General features: G+C 37.4%; 1 long non-coding RNA gene across 1 annotated transcript; it reads left to right on the plus strand.

Annotated features, from left to right (window-relative positions):
• Positions 1 to 5,672: 5,672 nt before the first annotated feature.
• LOC119702617 lies at positions 5,673 to 10,582 on the plus strand. Its single transcript, XR_005257399.1, has 3 exons — positions 5,673 to 5,914; positions 7,200 to 7,266; positions 10,197 to 10,582. It is a non-coding gene; the product is annotated as an uncharacterized LOC119702617 (long non-coding RNA).
• The last annotated feature ends 567 nt before the right edge of the window (positions 10,583 to 11,149 follow it).

Raw genomic sequence — 11,149 nt, forward strand, 5'->3', positions numbered from 1 at the left:
TAGGTTTTTCAAATTGTTAAACAGCAGTATACACATTATGGAAAAAAATGGATTCTTTACTGGGTTTTCATAGCCAGCAAACCTGTTTCTCATTGTAAGTTAATAGAGAAGTGTCTTCTGCTCAACTACTAAAAATATGCAAAGTGGCTGGGAAGGTTTTGGCATTTTAAGTTCACCTGCTTACTTGTTAAATTTTTTAATGCACATATCTGAAAACTCCTTTGACATTATATTTAAAAGGCAGTATTGCTGAAAGAATCTATATTTAAGGAAAAAAAAGTTTTGAGCTCAAATAAAGAGTAATGGAAAGAGCAGAGAATTTCTCATTGGCTCATAGTGGTCACCAGAACTGGTGCTTCTGAAGGAGCTGTGAGAGGCTGCCTGTGTGACACCACACCTCCACCACACCAGAGGAAGGAGGGAGTCAGAGTGGGCAAGAGATTAGTTCAGGTCCTGAAATCAAAAGGTTTACTATCTTCTGCCAAAGTTGTTATCACTTAGTAACTCCAGATATACTTGTAATCCTCATTGCAAATTCCATCAAATTCCACTGTCTAGCAGCACAGTAATTTTATTAAGTGTTTCATTTGGGAGTTATATGAAAAAATAGAAAAATACATAATTTGCAACCTTGTTGCACACTCTCTTTATGCACCTATAGGAATTAAAGGCTTTCTTTATGATCTGCATCCTTTTTAATCCTCTAATCTCCTTTAAGTGTTTTGTGGATGGGATGTTTACACTACATAGCATCACATAATCCACACTATAATTTAGGAAAGCCACCATGATATTCTCTACACTTTCTCTAGCCCTGCACCTACTATAGGGTAGCAGATGTGTGGCTATCCCTACTAAAGTATTCTGTAGGTGTTCAAATTTCAGCTGAGCTGATGGAGATATTTTATTAACTGATGCAAGAGCAATGCATTGAGCATTATTACATTCCCAGAAATCACCCCAAAGCCCCTGATGTGAAAACAGCTGGGGAGGTTGTTAAGGGGAAGTATTTTATGTGCTTGTCTTCTGCTTCCCCCAGCCTAGGTACGCACCTATCTCCAATCTCAGAGCCTGTATGTGGCACAGATCATTGGTGCTGCTCAGCACAGCCCTCCTCATGCTCTAAACTAGCTTGTCATGGCATCAGAATATCCAAGAGCAAAGTTCAGAAATGTGCTGAGCCTCAGGTGACCAGGTGTCTTTGGCAATGATTAAATCAACACAGCTTTAGTTCTTAGACTGGACCCTGATCTTTTACAAGAACTGGACAGATGAATTGGAGAGAATGAAGAGTAGCAGTAATTGGTTTGAATCCTAGATGATTGACCTATAATTGTTAAACTAAAGCAGTAATGCAAAAGTTATGAACATTATTTCAGTATGGTTTGGATTTTTTTATTTTTTTTTAGTACATATTACTTACTGGTTCCTGAGGTATGTTTGCAAAGTAATTTGGCTAAAAGCTAAGTACGTTGCAACCAAGAAAATGAATAGCAAAGAACAGAATCTAACTCACAGCTGGATAAAAAGGAGACTTCTTTCTATGAAAATATGGTATTCAATTCTTGAAAGATTTCTTGTTCTTAATAAAAGTTCAAACCGAATGAAGAGATGTTAAGTTTCTGGAAACTACAAAACTGGGATGCAGTCCATGACCAAAGCAAAGTTTTATCATGTTCAATAATGTTAATTTTATGATAATGAGCAGACCTTGGTTAAAACTACACATCTCTGTAATGCATTCAGCATTTTAAAGCACATATTCCAGTTAGGGGCTAAGTGTTATACAGATCTCCACACAGTACATTCAAATACCAATTACTAAGTCAATATTTCTAAACGACCAGAACTGACCCCACATAAATATAGAAAATAAAGGACAAAATACACTTCAGCTAGTGTATTTTATTAAAAAAAAATTAAAAGAGGATATTAAAGGTGATATTAAACTTTAGAACCATTGTCAGCAACAACTGTCAGAGCAGGCATAGTGAAGGTGAAAATGTTAAGGAGTCTCATGAGTATGGAAAGCTTTAAATTACTGCTCATATTGACCCATGGTGTGTCACAGGACTGGACCCTACCATGCACACCAGAAGGACAGGGCCACTGCGTGGGACACCTGCTGGCCTCAGCAACCCTGTGCAGTCACAGCATGAAAAACTCAGGAGCAGATAGTTTTTATCTTTTAGAAAACAGGACAAAACCTGTTTCCTGAACAGTTTGTAATCCCAGTTTCATATTACCTTCTTAAGCAGCAAGATGTTACAGGTTATGTCATAATAGAAACCTTTTCCTTTCTCTTCTTTCACTATGAAACACAGCCAGCAGAGGAGGAAATTTAACTTAAAACCTGGCAGTAAAAGAAGAATAAACCTTTTCCCTTTTTGGAAAAAAAAAACCAAAACCAAACAGCATCACCATCACCAGCAATGTAATTTAAATGTCTTCTCAAATTAGGCAGGTAGTTTGAGCTATCAATCACAGAAAAAATTCTGCTTGCATCTGTATGAAAAGTACATTTCATCAATTTTGGACCACAAACACTCCCACAATTCACACAAACATTTTTCTCTATGCTCTTTACTGGCTTTAGTACTATGAGCCAAAGGCTATTTTAGGCAAAGTTTATTTTTCTGAGTTTATTCCAGGATATTTAAATAGGATGTGTGAAATAATTCTTCTACTCTGCTACTGAAGAGATACAGCCCAAGAAGGCTGTTTAGTTTAGGGGATAGTTTCTTAAGGACATAGATGGACTAGAAAGATGCCAGGAAAACAACAGAACAACTTCAGGTCTAGAAAGCACAGCCTCTGAAAAAAAGGTTAAACCCCCCTCCAATGCTGAACAGAAATAAGGACATGGTAAATCCTGAAGTACATAAAATGCACTTACAAAGAGGAGCACTATCCTCTTTACAAGATGCAATGGCTCTTAGTGCAGCCAGAAAGACGGAGGTGAAATAATAGGAAAATCTGATATAGAACATTGAAGCCCTGAAGGTTTTTAAGAACAGGGTTGGCAAACATTTGTCAGGATTGATTAAGGCTGATCTGGATCTAGGGCAAAGCAATGGAGAAACTGATCACTAAAAATACTGTCCAGTCCTATTTCTCTTCCATCTGATCACTTTCCTCCTGAGTCAATGTGATTTGTGCAGCATGCATGCTGTGAGTCAAAAGAGCTAAATTCTTTGCTCATTTCTAAACATTAATTCATTTGAATCTCTTTACATTGTATGTGTAGATTGCTCTGTGAAGACATTTTATCATTACTATTCCATTAAAAAATGGAGGCTAGATGCATTTATCAAAAGCAAAATATTCCAGTTTTGTCTAGAAAAATGGAGATCTCCTTCCAGTTTTAATACTCCAATTTAATTACCTCTTTTATGAATCAAGCTACTACTTCCTGTAACCAACTTTGTAAAGAAACAAGTGGAAATGCTAGAAGGCTTATCTGCTTATGTTGCTATATCTTATAAAAAAAATCCTTTTATTCTGCCAAAAAATCAGAGCCCTGACTAAATAAATGCACAACTCTCAGAAGCATTGTATAGTTGCAGCATGTTAAGCATTAATACTGCTGAAACACTGACCCAAGAAAAATATCCATGTTGGTTACATTGTTTTCCTATATTATAGAAGCAATAAGCATTTATTTATTTATAATTTTAGATACAAGCCACTAATCTAGAAAATTAGGTTTCTGAAAGAACACAGATTGTATTTGCCAAGAACCAAAAATCTATCTGAATCACTTCATTCTTTTTAATAAACTTTCTCAGTGAAACATTGATATTGAAGGAATCAATATGACTTAAAAAAAAAAATCCCTATTGTCATTCATTTATTCAAATAGGGACCTTAGCCTTAATTAAAATAACGCTGCAGAGACCCAAGGGAAGCACATATGTATAATTCCTACAATTACTTATTTATTATTTCAATTAATTATTTATTACTAAGAGGTTTTTTTTTCAAAAAAAAGCACATAGAATTTTAATTAAAGTTACAGTAGACTCTGAGTACTAAAAGTGCACATACAGAACACTTTCATATATCAAAATGAAGTCAAAATAATTTCAATGCAGGCTGATCTATAAGCAATTCTCTTTCTGTGGAAGGGCAAATAAAGTTACACACAGCCAAAGGCTAAAAGCCCAGCTGCACACGTGGCTGCAATGTCAGTTTGTTCAGTAAGACACTTCCCTTGCGTATAGATCAGCCCAGCCTGGTTCTCCTCAGCCTCCTAACACAGGGATGATGGAGTGGAGCTAGAGAGCCCAGGTGTGCTTCTCCTATGCTCACCATGCACTGCTAGAGAGAAGGATTCAGGCTAGTGGACCTCCAAACTGCAAAAGAATACATTAAATGACAACAGTCCATGTGTGTTGAGGGTCCAGTTATCTCCAGCCTCCTCCTGGGTCAGGTGGGCATAAACCTCACCAAGCCCATTTGGATGGAAGGATCACACTTGGCACTTTCAAGCAGCAGAGACCCTTTTGGAGCAGATTATGTGTTCAATTATTAAGTTGCTACAACAGTTTGGTTGTCATTTGGGGGCTGGTGCAAATCCGGCCTCACATGCTGAACTCTACTCTGTCACATTCTACATTTATTAAGCCTGGTTTAGGCTGGTTTTAAATTAACCTCCCATCAACATCTTCTCATTACAGCATGGTCAAACCATGCCAGCAGTGCAGCTCAGGGAAGTTTATTATGCTAAAAGACTAGTCCAGAAATATCAATAGAGTTATATCATTTATATTTAAAGGGTGAAGCCTGCAGTTGTCCCTGGATATGTACAAATGTGTGATAATTGACTGCGCTGCAATCTGTGTACAGATGTAATAGCACATCGGACAGCTAAAATCTTTAAAAAGATTTTAAAATCTAAAAGCAACTTTCCTTGGGATTATTAGACTGTTGTCAGATGAAATAAGCAGCAGTGTTCTGCTGAGGTGGAAGGCAAATAGTAAGGAACAGTGAAGTCTGTGAATTGTGCACAACTGTTTCTTTTCTGTTTTAACATTCAGCATAACCACACTGGGGAAGTTGTTAAAAACCTTTCCCTTTTTGTGTGTACTACTTAGAACACACACTGTCCATACCAGTGCACTCTGAAGGACTTCCTAGCTCAATCTTGCTTCAAATTCACAAGGCCAAAGGTAAAAATATTTACTCATATTCTTCACAAAAGAATGTCGCTGAAAGGTTTACCATAGCATCTACAACAGAGGTAACTCAAAGGTGAGTGTCACAGCCTTGCCTCTCAGACACCCTAGATACCAGATAAAGGAGGTATGTTCTCCTCTCCCCTACCCTGGCTTTTATTTAGTGATTGAATACTAAAGGGGAAAAAAATTACAGTGGCATACTTTTTCTCATCTTCTTTAGACCTAGAAGTCTTTGTAATATTAATTATTTGAATTTGGGTGTGAATCTGCACATATGCAGTGACATGAAAGCTTTTTCCATGTTGAGACAAGGAGCATAATGGTAAAGCATAGCTCAAACTTGCTTCAGGTAAATTGGCATCAAAATCATAACATTTCTTTCTGTTTACCAAGAAGACAGAAAAAAATGTATGAGGCTGGTGATGGCCAGCCAAGGGCAGCTTCGTACCAGGGCCTGGGGAGTACAAAACAGCTTTCTGATATTACTGAAATGTTTGAAGGAAACAAGATAAGAAATCCACCCCTCCTGGTCGGCAAGATTCAGAACATACGGAATATCCTGCTGGCAGGAAAGTGAAGCTTACACCCATATGCTCAGCCAGTCTCTGGTATGAGTATTGCAGGTCTGCAGCATGCCAAGAATTGATCGCCTGCATTCATATTTTTCGTGGTGCTGTGTGACAGTCATAGTGACCCAGCTGAGCCTCATCAACCAGGTCTCATAAGGAAAAGAGGTGGGAAGAAGAGGACATTCTTGTGTCATTGTTTCTGTTGAGCTCATTGGTGTGGGAAATGCAAGTTGGAGGTTTGGGTTGGTTTTGTTTGTTTATTTTGTTGAGTTCTTTGTTTGTTTTGTGTTTTTGTTTCTTTGGGATTTTTTTTTTTGTATCTAAAATTGTGATAAGATTTTGTCAAGATAATAAAAATTTGGAGTTGCAATAAATTAAGATATTTTCAGGTAGCTGTTGACAATTAAAATGTGATGAATTTATTAAAATCTAGTAATTATGATTCTTAGCTATCTATCCATGAATATATACAGCCAAAATACATTATACAGTCACATATATGTATGTATAGATTATACATATATACAGTCAATTATATATTTTTTACTAATTCAAACAATTGGTAAAAAGCCAGTAATCAAAAAGAAAAGTAGAGTAAGATAATAAATAAAAATAATATATAAAGAATATATAAATAATAAGGTAATAATAAAAAATAAGAATAAAATTCTTATTTGTTATTGTTGAAAATAATATTTTTTATACATTTCTGAGTTCATCAAGGATAGAACTAGAATTATAAAGATGTAATAATTTGCTATCTGAGTCAAACCCATATAATCTTCAAGTAAACTGCTTGTGCAGTATCACTCCAGGAACATATTATTTCACACCTATAAAAAGGCCAAAGATACAGTGAGCTTAAACGGATGGGATTGTGTTTGTAATGCATTATTAGGCAGAGCCTTTCAGGAGCCTGAGACATTTCAATGGAACTTGAGGACAAATTAGTCATGGTCAGCAAGGCTCTTGAGCACCAACACAAGACATCTGATAAGTAGCTTAAGATTTAACAACTACCTCAGAGAATTCCTGCGCAGTGCACAGCATATTCATCGTCTGATCCATTGCATCTTAAAGAGAAGTGGAAGTACAGCAAGCAGATCTCTCTGCTATTCATTATGTACCTGTTGTCCTAACCCTTGATATTTTATAGAACAGTCAAGTCTCTTGACTCCTCTGACAAGGTGAATTGTGTTGGAGATGAGGCAAACTGCCATAGTCTGTTTTCAAAAACAACATGCATAAACCTCCAGTTCCCATCTCGGGAGAGAGTAGTTTCCTTTCCCTCTTGGTCTTAACTGAAAGGTCTTTCATGACAACATTTTCATGCCAAGATCAGGTAAATTGCTGTAGAGAAACCATAACAGCTTGTGTGCATTGACGGGGCACTTGAGCACAGTAACACTTGGGAGCTTTTTTTAACTTTCTTCCCCTTTCATATCAACAGAGTAACCAACTTCTCCACAATCTTTTAAGAGGGGAATTCAGAGGAGACCAGATTTTAGACAACAAAGGTAAAAGCCCAGAATCCCTTTTTCTGATTTAATAGAATTTTCTCAGTTCCTCTAGCAAATAAACTGTGTTTGTTGTGTCAGTAAGTATCTTACAGTAGAATGAAAGACTGTTTATTTTAACTTTTATGAAAGACTAAACTCTAAATCCCAGTGCTTTCCATTCTGAACTTTGTCCTTATGACTAAAGGACAGGCTGTACTACTACAGAAAGGTGATAAAGTAATGAAAAAAATCCAGGAGAAAGTAATGTTATGACATCAGGCTCAGTATCTGAAATGAAAATACTTAAAAGAAACAAGCAAAAAGAGCAAGATACAGATAAGGGAAAAGAAAGGTGTATTCTTGTCCTGAGGATATTTAGCTTACAAAACTTGCACTGACACATGGAACATACTGGCCAGCTACAAAAAAGCATTAGCACCCAATATGGAAAATGGGTCAGATTTTTCTACCTCATTGGATTCTTCTTCATCACTGATTTTCTCTTTCATATTTATGGTTTCCTTGGGGTTTCGACAAAGATTTTAAACAATGGCATAAGGAATCATTGTGTATTAGAGGAATTGCAATTCTAATCTAGATGGACTATCTGGACTATTTAGATTAAAACAACTTTTTGGGGTTGTAAACTTCTCTTAACTGTATTTGACAAGAGATAGATGACTATTTGCATTATGCCCATCAGATTCACAGATTGTCCTCAGAAAGGAGACTTTCAGGTGTTGTCTAAAGCATCTGCGTGTGGCAGCGTTCCTCCAAGAAGGCAGAGGACTTTTATGCCATCATAGGACTATGGAAAAATCACAAACATGATAAAAAATGAATGAGTATATATCTCCAAAATGTGCCTGTAATTTCCGAAATTCCTGCCATGTCTCATAAACCTTTAAGAAATATGACATTTATTTTATGTCCCATGGAATATCATCTAACATAATAAAAAAGCCCATGCAGACAAACTCAGAACTCAACAGAACTCTAATTCACTACAGATATTTTCAGTAAATTTTTTTTTGGCATTAGCTCTGCATTCTTTGGGAAATAATTTTGTTGCAGGAATTTATTGGTTTGCTTTTCTGATACAAACAAAAAAAAACTTGTTTTGGAAATGGAGCAGTAGTACCTTCTAGATGTTCTCTAATAGAAACAAAGTAACAGAGCAAGTGAAAGTGGTGGCATGGAGTAGAAGAAACTATAAATTTATGTAAATCCCATCTTCTTGGAATGGCTGATAGTGGGAATCATTAAAAAATAAGATTATATTCTTATGGGAGGTATTTTGGGCGTGATATTTAGAAGAAGCCAGGCTGGGAGCAGTTAATAAGGACTGACTGTCTAAGGTTCTTCAGAAAGTCTGCAGCACTTGAAACTGTGTCAGACACTGCAGACAGAGCCTGTCCAATGTAATTCTCTCAGCTCAGTTTTGACCTTAGCTCTGCTGGGACGAACACTCCCAGAGGGCTTAGAAGACTGCTAAGGAAAAGATCAAAGACAAATTTCTTCCTCCTGGTTGCTGCAGCATCTATGACCACTTCCAGTGACTTGTCTCTTGCAATGAGCAGCCCCTTGTGAAGTCTCTTGCTTTCATGCTGACTTCTGCATAGACATTAACCGTGGGTTCATGTCTTCAATAGCAGCTCTGAGGGAATACTGTGAAATGGTAATTTCTAACCAACAGACCTTATGAATTTTTCTTAATGTTTTCTATAACTTCTAACATTAAAAAAAACCCAAAAAACAAACAGTATTATATGAGGCAGGAAGTTATTCCAGAAACAAATGGTTATTTGCTTCTGTTTGGGGAAAACATATTCCAGGGGAAAAATAATTCAAGAATTTTTCATTTTCTTTAAAACAGATAAGAGCCATATCATGAAAAGTTGAAAAAGGGCACTGTCTCCCTTGGCTACCCTAGAAAGCTTATACAGTAAGTGTGTCTGAGGCTCTCTTACTCAAGGCTACAGCTCTGTCACCCTGCTAAAGCTAAGCAAAGCAGAAAAAGTGCACCAAAGGAAGCAGCAGCCCCATGCCAGAGTCCTGCTACAGGACTAGAGGTCATGGTCTTTTGGAACACACTACACCTCACACTTCTGAACCTCCTTCTACCACCACTGAAGATCCCTACCACAACGGAAAGCTCCAGGCTTCCTGTTTCCCACCTTCCTCATTCCTGTTGCAGGTCTCCCCACAGCATTTCCCAGTTTTTTCTACCCCTTCATATCAGCCTTCCACGTCTCCCATGTCTCAGGCTTCTCTGCACTCAGCAAGTCTCACCTCCATCCTACTGCCTCTCACGGCAGAGCTGGTGCCCGATGTACTGGATCCCTTTTGGGATCCTGGCTTTCTTCTGCTAAAACACAGAGCCCAAAACCTCAGTAAGACTGGCCTGGCATGCCTTGCTTCTCACAAATTCAGGTAACTTTTATTCATCTCCATAATCTTTTCTAAGTCCATCCTTATCTTTACATCCCTATGCATTGCTTCCATGATGATTTATTCCTTGACTTATGCAGAGATTAAAACTACTCAGATTTAGAACACCCTAGTCATGCTAAGGCATGAACTGTGCTCATGCTTCCCTATCACCCCCAAACTCCCAGGGAGAGCAGCTCTGTGACTGCTCCATGGATTGGCAGACCTGAGGTTTTTCAGACTAAAGCCCCTAATGAACTGGAGGGCATAGGAGACTTCTGGCATGAATAGATGAGGTTAGCTGGCATTAAACCCTTCATTAATTAAAGCTAGCTTCCAAGTAAATACCTAGAACAAGTTCAGGGATCAGCTTCTCATCAAAAACTAACTCACAAAAAAAAAAAAAAAAAAGAAAAAAAAGAAAAAAAAAAGGAAAAAAAAGTGCCAGATTCGGATCTGTTTGGATTTAGACATGATCTATTTCTACTATTTCTGTTGTTTTGGGTTTTATTTTTCAGGTGAATGCAAGAAGAAATCATTAGATTTAGAAAAACTGCTTCTTCTAGGTCTGTTTGTATTGCACCAAGGAGATGGGCATGAGCAGCATTTCCAGACCCTCACATTCAACTTTCCACTCCAGACAATCTAAAGCTATGGGGAAGCAAACATCACAGGCACAGTACATTCCTGCTCCAAAGGACAAGGCACTTCATTCTCAGGTTTGGCAATTGGGAGTGCAGTCTGTTATTGAAGCTGAGCTTAAGGAGGGCAAAGATTAGAGTATGAAAATAATTTGTTCTGATGTATATTTTAATACAGTAATTGCTGGTTGAGCAAGACAGTGCATCACTAGACTTGTAATCAGCAGTAGTCACTCTCATTGTTTGCTGCATGCAGCAGTAAAATACAAGATTTTAATGTCAGCAGATACCATCTCAAAGAGCAAATGTTTCCACTGTAGCCAGCAGTGCCCTGTTCCTCCCTGGAAAACCATGCAGGTAGATAACTACAACCCAATCATGCCTCCAACAGACATGAAAAATAGTTTTCCTTTATCACTTAGCATTCAGCTGAATGCTTCAGGATATAGTGCTGCACCAAGACACAAGGATATCTGCATTTTTGTCTTCACAAAATATCAAATGAAGTTCCATTTAAATCTATTCCCCTTATTCATTCCTGTGAAGTCATCATCTGTTCTCTTTAGAAACTCATTGTGTGATACAATTTTCTCGGTATTGTGAGGACTGGGGATAAAGCAAGAGCCTGAAGATTTAGTGAATAATCTTACTAATATATAAAAAAAAGGATGCCAAGAAAAAATATCTTCCAAAAGAAATTAGTTTGCATAATACAGAGGAGAAGAGGGGGAAAAAAGAGGAGTTAAGGAAAGATTTTGCAAAAATTCTAAAAATTCATTCTTTAAAGTTGACAAAAGGGGATTTATCAGCCACAAGATGAAATCACCTGC

This window comes from Motacilla alba, chromosome 6 (genome assembly GCF_015832195.1).
Source record: "Motacilla alba alba isolate MOTALB_02 chromosome 6, Motacilla_alba_V1.0_pri, whole genome shotgun sequence".
In the NCBI taxonomy this organism is placed as follows: Eukaryota; Metazoa; Chordata; class Aves; order Passeriformes; family Motacillidae; genus Motacilla; species Motacilla alba.